The sequence below is a fragment of the Ambystoma mexicanum genome, chromosome 1q (genome assembly GCF_040938575.1).
Source record: "Ambystoma mexicanum isolate Mex_15411 chromosome 1q, UKY_AmexF1_1, whole genome shotgun sequence".
NCBI classification, from domain to species: Eukaryota; Metazoa; Chordata; class Amphibia; order Caudata; family Ambystomatidae; genus Ambystoma; species Ambystoma mexicanum.
Window position 1 is genome coordinate 120,493,100 of NC_090922.1, and position 15,546 is coordinate 120,508,645.

Sequence of the window (15,546 nt, forward strand, 5' to 3'; positions counted from 1 at the left end):
TGTTCCGAATGTCACAAGGCCTAGTAGGACCGTTTACTGTTGTTGTTTTCTCCTCTGTCCCCTCAACCCCCCATTGTCTTGTGGCACCTGGAAACACTTGTGTATAGGCACCATCCAAATATCCAATAAAATAGATATAAATAAATAAAATAATACTGTAGTTCATGTTGCATAAAAAAGGTAGGAACAAATACTGGTTTGCAGCAGCAACAAAATGACTTAACACTAGCATGATATACTAACTTTTGGGAAAGTACGATATCATTGGTGGCAAGGACAGAACCCACACCTTTTGGTTCTGCTTGCCTCCCATGCAATTGCTTTAACCTCTGGTACATCAACTCTCCAGTCATAAGCCATGCCTGAACACACATGAACCTGCTTTAACTAAAGGACAACGGTTTCCAGAAAATCCAACTGGGATGAACAGAGCTGTGGTAATACCATGGAAAGGGGGTTGAACAGCAGCATCTGACAACACATCTGCATGGTTACTACTGAAAGCATGTGGTGAGAGGTGCATTGCCAGAGCAACAGGTTGAGCAGATTGTCAGTCTTGCAGTATTTGGTGATTCTGTAATTTGCGGTTTTGTACCGTCAGCAATGCTTACCACCTAGTACTTCGGCCGCGTTGCCAGGTATTCTTCCCACCAGCTGCATTATCTACTGGTGGTAATGCCATGCCACTGGAGGTCATACATAAAGTTAGTGCAATACAGTCATTGGAAATACCACGCACTGGATCCTTACTCTCAGCTGAGTGGTCCTTTCCTTGTCATTCTTTTGGCTTGGTTGCTATTTCCAGCATGATGCAGCTCAGTGTTAAGACGAAAAAAGGTTGCCCAAAACACAAAACAGACAACCCAACAAATCTAATACTGTGTTTCCCCAGTTTGTAAATTCAGTCAGGAACCAAATACCAACACTATTACTGTTCTCTTTTGAGAACACAGAACAGCCAGTAGCGGACAACCCATTGTCTTCCGTTGCAGCTCACAAGCCCATCCCTCATGGACGTCAGACACATTTCTAAGCTCTGAGGCACTTGCTCCACAGGTCTAGTGCAAGCACAGATACTGTGTTTGCTTTCCTGAACTGCCAATCATTTGGGCAAAGGCAAGGAAACTGTGGAACAATAAGGATTAAGGTTTAAACTTTTACCTTCAGCAAACACACCCGTGGACCATGGTAAAAACCTACAAAGTTACCCTAGACCACCAGGGATTGCCCAGAGCCATTAGCAGAGCTGGCGCACCGTTGTTGCACCAGGGGGCCTCTGCAGCGGGTGTCCCATGGAAAGCAGGCACAAGAGCTGCCTTGTTGGAGTGCCTGCTTGGCCCTTAGCTGATTGGGGTGTAGCGTCAGGTGGAACAGCAGTTTGGGCCGTTGTGACGAACACTGCAGGGAGGTTCTGGGGGCTCATCTCTGGCATTGAGCACTGTTTGGAGCCCAGGTGGAGGTACGCTGTGGTGCCGGCTTGGGGGACCTTCATGATTCGTTGGGAAGGGGCAGGTGGGGAGAACCTGTTCTGACCGTGTTGGATCACCTTTTGAACTTGTGAGAGGGAGAGTGTGTATGGTGAGGAGCAGCACAGTTGTCCCTGGGTTCCCCTGAAGGCGCTGATGCTGGTTATGAGGTGGGGCCTGGACCTCCTGTGATCCGCTGGGCAGTGTGGAGTGTGGCTGCTAAGGTGGCTGCTTGACAGGGTGTGGATACAAGCGTTTTCCCCGCTGAAGACCAGAGGTTCCGGCGAAGTAATGTTGCATTCCGGAGCTGTGCCCTGGTGAGAGCCTTTCCTGGTGGTCCCCCCACTGAGTGAAGAGGAGTGTGTCAAACCCTTGTAGGCTGCTGGTTGCAGTATTGTAAAGGGCCAGCAACAGAAGCTGGAGCAGTGCTTGGGTGGCTAGGGCAGGCAGCCGAAGCAGAAGCAACAAGTTACTGAGGAGACCGGGGTCTCTGCGGCACAAGAGGGCACTATAAGATTGGGAAGGTTGCTGGAGGCTATTCAGAAGTCCAGGTCCTCCCTGTAGAATAAGGTGCAGACGGTGTCCGTCGAGCTCTCACTGGTCAGGATGGAACTGAAGAAGGTAGGCAGGGGGTGGCTCAGGTGGAAAAGAGAGTTGGGGATGTGGAGGACACTGTGATGGCGCGGCAGTTAAAGCTCAATGCTCTCACATCGGCTGCAAGCTAATTGGTGGAAAGGGCAGAGGACACAGACTGCTGCTCCAGGTGGAGTGATGTTAGGATACTTCTGAGTTTCTGAAGGGGCGAAAGGGTCTATTATGGAGCTATTCTTTGAGGAGCTCTTTGTGGACACCTTAAAAATTAAAAGTCTCTCAATGTGGTTCAAAATTGAGAATGGTGCACAGCGTGCTAGGTAGGAGTCGGCCTGTGGCGGCACCACCGTGGGCCATTGTGGTGAAGCAGCTGAATTTTCCGGGGCAGGGATGCTATCCTACACGATTTTATTCAATGCTCAGTCTATAATGTGGGCAGGGGGAAGCATTTATGTTTTCCATGACTTTGCTCAGGAGGCGCAAAGGCAGCTCAAGTCGTACGACACAGTTGGGAGGAGGCTGAGGGAATAGGTCATTAGTGCATGATGTTTTATCCTGCCAAACTGAAAGTGCTGGCGGATGGACACTCTTTCTTCTTTCCCAAACTGGGTACTGTCTGGGACTGGTTGGACGTCAGACCATTGGATGAACATTGGGCCGGACACGGGAGCAGGATTGGATCTGGACCGATATGGGGGCCCAGTCCCTGACCTGCTGTGCCTGTCACTGATGAGAGGTCGACTGTATGGATTTGTGTGGGCAAATATGGCACGTTGGCTCTGAGGGCGAGGGCCTAACCAGAGGGGAATGACCCTGAGCGTATGGATGGCCCGGCAGATCTTCCTTTCCCCGGGGCTGAGAGGGGGCATGAGGAGACTGGTTGGTGTATGTGAGGGAGAGGGGTATGTTGCAATGGCTCTTTGGCTGTGGAGGAACAGGCTGTGGGGCGGCGGAGGGAGGTCACGGCATGAAGCATGGTCCGAGGGACTGGGAGGTTGGCTCCTACACCTTTGAGGGCGGCATTTTAGGTTTGTTAAGAAATCCTGATGATGTCAGACTGGAGCGGGGGTTGTGGAGTTTTGTTTTGTAGGGCTGCAGGGAAGGGATGCTATTGAGGAGGGGGGTTCTCGGGAGCCGGTGGGGAGCCTGTGGGGAGCAGCTAACCCTAGAGTTCTGCTTCTTGCCCGTGCATTTGGCCTTTCAGGTCAGGCTTGGGTTTTCAGGGCAGAATCTCAGTTTGAGGTTTTCTTTCAGGGTGGGTATGCTGTGGCATTTAGGACCGGACAGAAGAGAAGTGCACCTACTGTTGAGGGTTTGGGCACAGGGTGGAGGGTGAGGAGGGAGGGCGTTCACTTGGTCTGTTTGCTTTCAGGTTATTTTTTTCATGCATATGGTGGCCTCGATAATGTTTGCATCTGTGTAAGAGTGGCCATTGAAGGAAAGGGGACTAAGTGATGGTCGTTCTAATTGTAATTAGTTGGAATGTACTCGGACTTAACAATGTGGTGAAGAGGAGCAAGGGTTATTCCTACTTAGTTAGACGTAAAGTGGATGTGGCTGTGCTGCAAGAGACTCACCTGGATGCTCAGGGGTTGGGGAAGTTGTGTGCGAAATAGAGGGGTAGGGTAATTGGGACCACCTTTTCCTCCTTTTCCAGGGGGTCCTCATGTAGGTCAGGGAGGCCGCGGGGCTGGGAATTATGCAGGCTTTTGTGGATACTCAGGGGGCGTATGTGGCTGTGGTGAGGGACATGTTGGGGCGCTCTATATTTCCACCGTTGATTTATGCTTCGAATGTGGAACAAGCTGAGTTTTTTGGACTTGACAATTGGACATCAGGCTGATTGTACTCTCTGGCTTGCCGACTTCAATTGTGTGCTTGACTGTGTGTTAGATGTCGAGAGCACAAAGGTGCGACCCAGGGGGATGGCGACTAACGCCTTGTTGATGATTGTAGCGGATCTGAACATACGGATGTACTGCGGGCGCAATACCGCGAGGAGCGTAGCTACTCCTATTATTCGCGATGCACAGGCCATACTCGTGCATAGACTCTGCCTTTGTGGAGGAGGAGGAGCTTGGAATGGTCACGACAGTGAATTTCTGGATAGGACTCTCTTGGACCATGTGCCTCTGCTCTTGGGCCTAACACATGAGGGTGCTAGGCCACCCATTCCCAGGTGGAGATTTGATAACAGAATGTTGACTGATGGCGCTTTTATGACCTCATTTGGGGATCAGATGTGTCAGTTTCTGAAAGAAAACTGGGGCTCTACCTCAAATAGGGCCCCTAAATGTGAGGTTATATAGGTGATCCTTAGGGGGCCCTGCATCTCGGCAATGGTTGGAATACGTAGAGTCCTGATGGCTGAAGTGATGGGTCTTGAACATAAGGTGGCCTTGTTAGAACAGATTTGGCCGGGGTGCAGGTTATGCAGGAGGTAGTTGCGGAGTCCATGAGTGACTTGCACGAGGAAAGGGAGAGACTGGATGGCCATGTGTGGCCCAGGTATGTAGCTAAGCAGCACTCTGAGAGGGGATAAGGCGGGCAGGGTGTTGGCATGGTTAGGAGGGAGTGTGGACAGTGCATTTGTTGTGGGTGTGACGGATGGGCCAAGTGAGTTGGTCACTGAGTGCAACAGTATCTGTGATGTGTTTCGGGAGTTTTATACCAATCTGTATGCCAAAAAGGAGGGGTTTGATACGGAGCGTGCAGCAGCATGACTGGAGGAGGCAGCACTGAATGGGCTTATGGAGGAGCAAAGGGAGTGACTAGGGCAGTCGTGGATGCTCATGATGTTGAGACGGGTGGGTTAAGATTCCTGGAGTTGATGGGATCACAGTGGAGGTGTATTAGACCTATAGGGAGCTGTTAGTCCCTAAGCTTTTGTAAGTCTTCCTTGAGGCCAAGCTGCATGGTAGGTTTCCGGAATCTAGTTTGGAAGCACTGATGATACTCCTGGATAATAGGGGCTGTTAATTGATTGGTTGCAGCTTTAGTATGAGTGCTCGACTTCCAGGGTGCAGGTTGACAGGGCCATTTTGAGTCCTTGGCAGTTGCAGCGAGGCATGCGACAAGGGTGCCCATTGTCTCTGCTGGTTTTGCACTGGTCATTGAGCCTCTAGCCCAGGTCTATCAGAAGAGGCATGAAGTGATGGGATTGCGGATGGGCGGGGTGAGGCACTGTGTCTCCCTATATGCAGAGGACATGCTTTTGTATGCTTGTGATCCTGTTGCAAACCTGGGCCACACTATGGCCACCATGGAGGTATTTGGGAGACTCTCAGTGCAAGTGATAAATAACTCCAAGTCTCCGATCTACACTCATGCCTGTGTCTATACCCGCCTCTTGTTTCAGGGCGATTCACATGACTTTACCCGCAAAACTTTGGAAGGGGGTCGGGGTCACACAGGATGGCATTGGTCACTTTGCATTTGCCAGCAGGTAAAGGGGGCATTGGGGTGCCAGATTTTAGGTCCTATTAGTGGGTCTCTGTGCTCCAGTATATGGTGTACTGGTTGGCAATGTCACACACGGACCCGATCACCGACTGCATTAAGGTGGAATCTGATCCACAGAGACTACTGGGGTTGCTTGAGGGCGGGTAAAAGAGCTCAAGCATCTTCTGACCCCAGTGAGCACTAGTATCCAGGCATGGTGGTAGGCTCCTAAATCTCCGGGGCAGAAAATACCCTTCATGCCAGAGATGTTCTTCTCTTGTGGTAGGTTGCAGCATGGGCTCAAGCTGAGAGGGGGGAGTGTTATAGGGCGAATGGAGCATGAGGGTTTGGTGGGAGACTTCTATATGGAAGACAAGGCCATCACATTTATGGCATTTTGTGCTGCACATCCATCGGTCGATTTAACTTTCTGGAGTTTGCCACCCTGATGATGGGCGTTAGGGCGGCGTAGGATGGTTTTCCAGAGAATCCTCAGATCCATGGGATGAATGTGATGCTCATACAACTGGCTGGTGGTGGTAGAATGTCTCTGAACTCTATGCAGCGGGCAGGGCTGAGCAGGTTATTGAGGCTGGGTGCTGAGGATGAAGTTGGAAGGAGATATAGGGGCACAGTTTTCAGATGGGGAATGGCATAGAGTCTTGTCAAATGCAAAGAAAGTATCCAGGAATGTTAGGTTCCAGAAGATCCAATATAAAATAGTGCAGTGATCATACTTCACTCAGGTGATGGTGTTTAAGATGGCTCCAAGCTCGGACCCAACTTGTTGTCGGTTCAAGATGGTGCTAGGATCATTTCCACACATGTGGTGGTATTGTGATCTGGTGATGTGATTTTGGGAAGCGGTTTGTAAGGAAATGTTTGGGTTGTTCAAGGTGAAGATTCAGATGGACGGTGCAGCCGTATTTCGTGTGCTGTGGCCTAGCATGAAAGGGAGGCGTGACAAGGCACTAAACAGAGTGGGGGTCTTAGGTCTCATACTGGCAAAACACATGATAGAAATGTCATGGAAGGTCCAAGATGGGTCGAGGTTGAGGGACTGGCAGAGGGCAATACGAAAGTGGATCAGGGCGGAGAGAGATGAGGCCTCATCTCTGGATCCTACTGAGGATTGTGTTTATCAGTAAATTGTTTGACACAAAGTTTGGGGCAAGCTTGAGGCCCGTTGGAACCTGTGGCCTCCGTAAACTGTATGCTGTTTGGGAGGTTGGGGTAGGGTGATAACTCCTGCAAAGTATGGTAGGCAGGTGGCACTTGAGGGCATACTTATAGGCTCATGGATGGGTCCAGGGGGCTTGGTGTGGATGGTTGGAGGAGTTTGTGCTGTTGGGGGGGGGGGGCAGGTCAGGCTGTACTTACTAGTATAATGACTGTGTGAGTGTGTGGGTAGGTGGGAGGGTCATACGAGTTGTGTCCTGTCTGGAGATAGAGGAGTATGGATTCTCTGTATGTATGAGGATACCTTAATCAGGGAGGTATCAGGCATGATGATATACTACTATGTGTGAATAGATGTCACTGTCTCATATGCTGTATTTTGAAACTGGTTAAATAAAAGTGTTAAAAAAATAAAAGGGTACAGCTTTAGAGTCATGAACCACACCCCCAAATGGTGACTACACCTCCCAGAGTTGCCCTAGACCACCAGAGATAGCCCCTATGTCCGAGAACAATTCTAAAATAACAAATAGTTTGTTCCTGTCAACAATGTCTAGATCAGACTCAGGTGAAGCAATAAAAAACCTTTCTCCGATGCACTCCGACTGCTGCAGACCCTGGCAGGAAATCCAACCCTAGTTGGGCTCCCCAAAGATGACAGGACATTCCACCTCCAACCCTGCTAAAACGAGACCAGTCTTCTATTTTTCTCAGAGCACCGAGTCTGAAATCACACAGATTGTTACCAGCATGAAGTCCACCTCATGCATGGGCGACACCTGCCGCTTCAGGCTACTAATAGGTTGCCTCGATGTCCTAGACCCTTGGGTGACTAAACTTGTCAACCTCTCTTTTGCTGAAGGGTGTGTTCCACGCACCTCGTCTTAAAGAGGCCTGGATCACCCTGTTACTTAAGAAGGACAATCTTGACCCCTTGCTTGCAAAAAACTCCCATCCCATTACCAATGTGCCCTTCCTCTTCAAAATCATGGATCGGGTGGCATCTCTCCAATTCCAGAAATTTGTTGAAGAGAACAGCATTGTGGGACCAGGGCAATCAGGCTTTAGAGCTTGGCATGGCACTGAGACCACCATGTTCGATCTGAAGTCCAGCCCCGACCTCCTGATGTTGCTTGATATCTCCGCCGGCTTTTACCTGGTCGACTATGCTCTCCTGATGACCAGGTTAGAGTCCTTGGTGGGCTGCTCCGGGATGGCAGCACAGTGGGTGGCCTCCTTTCTGGGCCCCTGCAATGCCAGAGTCGCCATTAATGACGCAAGCTCATCTCGTGCATTTGTCACCTATGGGGTCCCACAGGGCTCCTGCCTTTCGCCCACTCTTTTCAAAATCTACATCCTGCTACTGTTGGGGCTTCTCGATGGCCTGGGAGTACTTTATACCAACTACGCAGATGATACCCAGGTTGTCCTAAAGCTCTCAGGCATCTACTCCCAAGACGCACAGGCCATGAACACAATCCAATCTACCATCTCCTTGGCCCTCAATTCTGAAAAAACAGAGCTTCTAGTTGTTGCATCCGGCCACATGCTTAAAATACTTGCCCAGATCCGGGCCTCCTGCGGCTTTATTGATAAGCTGCTCAATCATATCTGCCCTTTTCTCTCACATCGATACATCTCTCTTCTAGCCTCAGCTCTTGTAAATGTATGCCTGGATTACTGAAACAGGCTACTGGTCTGGTACATCCCAATCCAACCTCTCAGCCTTACAAGTGACCCAAAATGGGTGGTGCGCACAACCTCCGGTCCCTCCAGACGAGATCACATTACCCAAGCAAGGAGGGAGCTGCACTGGCTGCCCGTGAAGCAGCATGTCTCCCATAAGATCCTGGCTCTGACCCACAATTGTCTGCCCCATGAGGCCCCAACACATCTCATCAGCGCTTGAAGTCTATCAGCCATGCCGCACTCTCAGGTTTCAGGATCAAGCAAGACTTTCCCAGCCTAGATTTAGGCTGGCTAAATTTAGGGACCCAGACTTTGACATTGAAGCCCCTCTAATCTGGAGCACCATCCCTTCAGTGACAAGTGAAGGCATGTGAAGTGAAGTGACAAAAATTAAAATGACAAATGAATTTAAAAAAAGGCTGAAGACATTCCTTTTCAACTGCCTGTTTAGTTAAGCATAGATCTCTCCACACACCCCTTCTGACTCCCCTCTATTGCTGTTTGTCTTGTATTGTTTTGTGTGCGTACTGGGGCCTTCGGGCGAGCTGGCGCATTAAAAGAATTAAAAATAAAAATACATTGCTGGGATAATACACCTTTATAAGCCAAAGTCCAGTCATTCAGTATGGGTGCTTTGAGGCAGGAGTTGGTTTAAAGGAAAGAGATGAACAAAAGTGGAAGCTGCAAGGAGCAGGTGTCAAGGCTGGACCTGGAGCTCAGTGAACAGAGTTTGAATTTATGTGGATGCATGAGGTACATGGAGCATTGCACATAGAGAACACACTCAGGGGGGTTACAAGTAACGGTGCAGGAGAAGCAGAGGCACTGGGACGGACGGAGGAAGAAGGGAGACGGGCATCTCCAGAGGAGGAGAATTACAGTTGAGTTGAGGAATCAGCGATTGTAAAGATGTTTTTACAACATAAGGGTTTTCGGGTCCTTCCTGAAATGTAGGATGGAGGGGGGCAGTCTTTCCTGTATCGGTAACTTGTTTCGGAGACAGAATGCCTAGCAGGAACATTCTATTACTTGTTTTGCCCCATTTCTAGGTCTTTGTTGCACACCTTGTACTGCTGTGTCTTCTGGTGAGGCACTGTCCCCCAGAAGGTGCGCGTTTCCTTTTCGGGTAGAGTGGTGTTTTGGTTGTAACTGCTTTGTAGGTAATGCAGGCTGGATTTAACATGATGTGTGCTTGCTTGAAGGGGTAGACAGTACAGCTCATTGAGGATTGGGTGATATGGCTGAATTTTTCTTTGTTCTGTGATGAGTCATGCTGCAGCATGCTGGATGGCTTTCAGAAGACCAAGGTGGCATTGGGACACTTCTGAGTAGGATGTTGCCACTATCCAGTTGGAAGATGATCAGGGCGAGGACAACTGATCTGAAACTTGGGGCAGGGATAACATTTGTGACTTTTTTTATGGAACATCACAAGATGATATCGTATTGCTTGGGTCTTCTTGGCAATATTTGTTTTGAATGAGAGGTCCCAGTCAATGGTAAAGCGGACCAATTTTTTACTGGGTGTTAGTTGATGAGTGAATCTGTGGCGCTCTACATTAGTTCGCTGATTCTTTGCTTGTGCGTGCATGGGGGGTTTCCTAGGAGAATGGATGTGGTCTTTGTCGGGTTGAGTTTTGGTAGGCGCTTGACATCCAGGCCCGGAGGCGGGACAGATAGGGCTTTAGTCGATAGATGTCACTCATACAAGTGGTTTAGCTGCATATCATCTTCACATTGTGTATCAATGTAAGCAATTGTAAGACGTTCCCCCAAAGGTTCCATGTAGAGGTTTAAAGTGGCAGGGGATAGGATTGGGCCTCATGGAACGACTGCAGGACTGGCTGAGCGTGGCAGGAATGTTGAAGAGGACGTCATGGGTAATTATCAAAGGCGGCCGGGATGTCGAGTAGGACCAGCAAGCAGGATCCTGCTTTGGACATGATATGTAGAACATCATTGATAGCTTGGATAGTAATGTTTTCTGTATTGCATTGTGACAGAAACTGTACTGGTAGTCCCGTAGGAAATTGTGCTGAGTGATCCTTTTATGCAATTGGATAGCGATGGTGTTCTCACTCACTTTGCTGACGAAGGGTAGGAGTGTGATGGGGTGGTAGTTGGTCAGCTCTTCCGGGGCGGGTGTGGGTTTCTTCAGTAAGGGGGGTGTCTCTCCTATTTTATGTGCACCTGGAAAGGTGCCTTGTGTGATGAATATATTGAAGACATTGATAAGTGGTGCGACTGCTTCAGCTGTGATGGCCTTCATAACAGAGGAGCATGCCGTCTTTGGAGGTGGCGGGTTTGAGGACTGCAAGAGTGTTGGTCAGATCTTCTATCGCAATGGTCCTGAATTTGGTCCATCTTTATATTTTGTGGGCTGGTATGAGACATCTGTTGTGTGTTTGTAGCTGTTAGTGTGTTGCCTTATCTTGCCTATCTTTTCTGTGAAGAAGAAGTTATTGCTGGTTTTTCATTTGTCAGTGGAAGGCGGCATTGCAGGGTGTGGCACAGCGTTGATGCAGTGTGTCACGTCTTGGAAGAGGGCTCTACTCGTATTGAATGCTTTCATGATAGTTGTCTTGTAGTAGTTTTCTTTGACTGCGGGGATCAGTATCCTGCATGCTGAACGGAGGGTGGTCAGTGTGATGATTTCTTCTGGCTGCTGAGATTTTCTCCAACACGTTTGTTGTCAGAGTATGTCACTCTTGCTGTCAATTAGTTCCTCTGTGTACCAAGGTGTGGAGTGCTTATGTCTGTTGAGCCAAATTGCCAGTGGTGAGTGGGTAATGGTGGTCTCAGCATGTGGTTGAATGGGAGCAGAGCTGAGCATTAACTTTTTCCCTGATATCAGACATGGACGCCAAGGTGATGAGGTTTCCTTCCAGTGCATCCATGTAAATGTTCTTGAAAAAGCATTGGGGTTAGGGTTTGTGGTGGAGGAGAACCAACGTGTTTAATATTTAATCATAAAATGTAATGGCAATAGTGTTTTTACATGAGTAGTTTATTCCGTAATGAAAATGTGGTTTTTTTGTATATAAGGTAAGGTGCTGCGATATTTAGCCAGGGATGTTGAGCAAAAACAAATCATATGCTTGGCTTTAGAAGGAAACTAAAGGGGTTCTTCCTGACCAATAAAGAACACGAGGATCTGAACTCCCTAGAAATGGTGTACAATCCTGTCATTCAGGGTAGTCCGTTCACTGGGAGAATTGCAAGCCGTTGTCTGTTCTTCAGTTGTTTTGTTTTTCTGACTCTATTCCCAGACAATTTATTAAGCGCACATGTAAGTTATTTGCTCGTGAATGATGAATTTCATATGGCGTGTTTTCCATTCGAAGAAAGCAGAATTCGCATTGTGTTATCCTGCTTACCGCCCTCTGCACAGATGTGAAACCCCCACAAAACAATTCTTGATTTAGATAGCCTCAAATTCCCGAGGCCAACAGGAGATATAACATGATAAATCGTGCGCATGAGCTTCTAAGTTGAATAGGGATTTCCAATGAAATGTTCTTTTGGTTCAAATTAGAGTTGTCTAGACATGTATGTGAAAAAGAGGGTGTGATATTACACATGTAAAACGAACCAAATGTACTGAAACCTGCCCGCAACTGGCAATCTCAAATACGAGCAAATCGCAAATACGAACAAATCGCAAATACGAACCAAACTAACATGCTGTTAGAAAAAGAAGACAAAAAACCTGCAAATGAAAGATTGTCTTATATGCAGATGCATTAGACTGTGCCTTCAGAAAGCCCAAGTAAGGGCATAGCACGTGCCTCCTATGAGGAGTAATGTTGGCACCATGTATAAAATAAATCTAAGACACCAATAAAACCCTAATTTGTACCCAAAAAAACTGTCATTGGAATTCCTTATTCAACTTAGAAGCCCAGGCGCACGATCTGAACTTAGTAACCTCCACAAAGTGCCAGGCTATTGTGCAAGTCTATGCAAAACGTTCGAGCATACTCGTCCTTGACACTTAAGGGTTTTAAAGCTGACTCACTAGTATCAGTCAGCACTAAGTCCCGCTGCCAGGCAACTTAAATCAGCAAAGCAACTACTACCACTAATGAACGCAGGGAAGGCACACCACTTCCTACTCACTACTTTCCTGTGTGTAAATTGTGTGTGTGTAAATTTAAATATGATCATTGCTGATGGCAGGAAAAGATGGCTCTGCACATCCAATCGTCCTGTATTACTGCCTGCAGGAACAGCGCAGACCCCTACTCCAATTCCAGCTCCCTTTCTGCTTTAAAACTACAACCAGACCAGAGAGGATCAGATCTACAGGGAAACCAGAATACTGCCAAAGATGCCCCTGAAAGGCCGGAAAAGTCCGAGCAGTGTCATTCAGAGGACAGGATTTGGCTTTTCAAGGGCACAGGCCTCCTGGGTATCCAACTAGTATCCCTATACCCTGGCCCGCACTTTGAATTATACGACTGATTTTGCCCTCATCACTTCTGCTGGAAAAGCTGCTCACTGCATACTCCAAACTCCCAGCATCAAGTTTCATCCCATGATCTCTTGCTAATGAACCACACCTCTGATAAAATATGAGACCAACCTCTTTATTGTATACCTCTGAGTAACATACAAGTCTCTGTCATGTCTCCCCTCACCACCATCTCTTCCAGACCCTTCATTTATAAGCAAGGAATGTCAATTCAGCAAATGACCACGGTCAACGGAGTGGCAGCACAACATGACCAATGACACCACAGCAAGTGACATCACATGACCTTTCATCCTGATGACTTTACAGGAAATGGCATCTCTGATGACAAAATGCTTCAAAACACAATTACATGACATTGCAAGTAGCTACTAAACTAAACACAATACCATTACAAGTTACCAACCATATTTTAACTAGTATGCTGATTTCATGCCCCATACGTGGGGTCATGAAATCCCAGTAATAAACTTAGCAGAACAAATAAAGATCAGAAACACTGCCTTTAAATGCCAGTAGAGCTGCATATGGGCATGTATTACTATCGTATGGCAGTTATGCCCTCAAACGTTGCATACAGTCATGTACTACAGACAGACTCAGGTGACCGGTGCTGCCATAATACTGCATGTGCATCATTGTACCTGCAGGTATGGACATTGTGATGAGGTTCCCAGCCTGGTCTGGGAATATCTAGTGGGCTGACCAAGGGGGCCTGGTGCTTCCCTGAGCTTGTAGGTAATGGGCCCAAGGCGGGTATGGGGAAGATCCCCTGGTTACCATCAATTAGTCTCCAACTTGTTGCAGGGAATGGTCACAGTAAGCCTAAGGAAGCTGTCCCTTTATGAGAGGTAGCTTTTGCACTGGGGCATGTCATATTAATGACAGTGATATTACAACCTGCCCTCATATGAAGGCCATTCATTTATCCGGGTAGAAGATAGGGTTATCGATATGGCCCTTTTAAGGGAACATGGCTTCAAGAGACATGAAAAATGTGGCACAATAACCCATTTTCTCCAGTGCTATCCAAGGGGCCCAGCTCCAACCTCGGGCATGCTTTGAAAGCTTCCAAGAGACTTCCATTGCGAGGCCACTTAGAAACAAGAAGTGGGGCAAATGTCTTCTTGCACCCCATCCATGAACCATACTGCACAATCCCTTTGCATTTACAGGTGGTACGATCATGGCAAGCCCAATTGTTCTGACAATGGCAAATTCAGTTTCTGAATGCGCAGACACACAGCGCACTGTCAGAGAAATGGTACTGCCTCCAAAAGTGCTATTTTATTTTATTTATTTATTGTTCAGTTGTTAGGCGCTTGTACAGGATGATAATACTGTTTCAAAGCGCCTACAGGACAACAGGGAGGGAACAGAGGATGAGAAACAATTAAAAACATGACAAATATTAAAAACAGTTGGTGGGAGGAGGACTAACCTACTATGCTTTGTGAGTGTTCAGAACGTACAAGTGCAGAAGGGAGGGGTAATGAGATAGGGGGCTCATGGGTGAGCAACAGGTGAAATGCAATGAAGGTAAGTGCAAGCCTCCAGGGTGGAGGACAGAAGCGTTGCTGGGGGGGAGGGGCTGAGGGGGCTATACCCCCGGGTCTTTTGGTTGTAGCCCCGGATAGAGGCTCAGGGGTTACAACCAAAAAGGCTAGCTAGCCCCCAGCCCTGACAATCCCAAAATGAGTATAGCCCCGATTTTTTCCAGACTTAGCAACACCTCTCATGGAGTGTGAACCACGGCAAATGCTGAGGGTAGACAGAAGCTGGGGGTGATTCGGTATAAGAGGTCAGGGCCTATAGGACGCATAAGGGCCCTGAACACCAAACAAGCAACTGTGAGATTAGCAGAGGAGACAATTAGTGAAGGAGGAGGTAAAGAGGAAAGTCTTGAGGAGCTTCTGGGAAGGGAGCCAGCTGAGGAAATCGGCCGGCCTCCTGCCCTCTGTTTAGCGAAACACTTTACACACAAAAAGTTGGTGCCAGAGGAGTGCAGAGGTCTAGCGGAGGAATAACTCCAAGTCCAAATAACCGAACCAACTCAGGAAGATGGTAAAGTACTGTTTTATTAACAATTCTAAAAAACATGGAGTTTACAACGAACATCAACGAATGTACGCTGAGGTTCTTTCAGTGATCTTTTCACAAAACTAGCTTTTATATCAGAAATATGTCAGACGGTTATAGGTCAAAGTTTCCCCCTTTAACCTTGTTTTTGGTGTAAAAACACCTTTATTTACCGATACTAAAGCAAAAAAAAATATATACATTTTAAAAAAATGTGATCCTTTTGTTTTCAGTTGAATTGACTCGAGCCTTTTGTCATTCGACCCTTTTGAGTCGAAACTTTGAACCGACACCATGTCAGACTACGTGGCAAAAAAACCTATCAAGGGTCGGGATTGGCTAAGGGGAACATCTAAGTACACATTCTATAGGAACTAGGATTGTGATTGGCAGTCCACTATCAGGTGGACAACATATGCCTACCTCTAAAACATATCAGCTTCAGAAACCTTAGATACACAGTTCTCATTGGTCTTCAAATGATAAGGTCCTTCCATGTATGGACTACTACGATTGGTTGGCACGCTTGTGCCATGTCTGGAACATTCGGTTCACTTAGCAGCATATAAGCCAGGGCCCAGGTGCAAGGGGTTGGGGCATAACACTACCCCCCAATTAGCCCAGTAT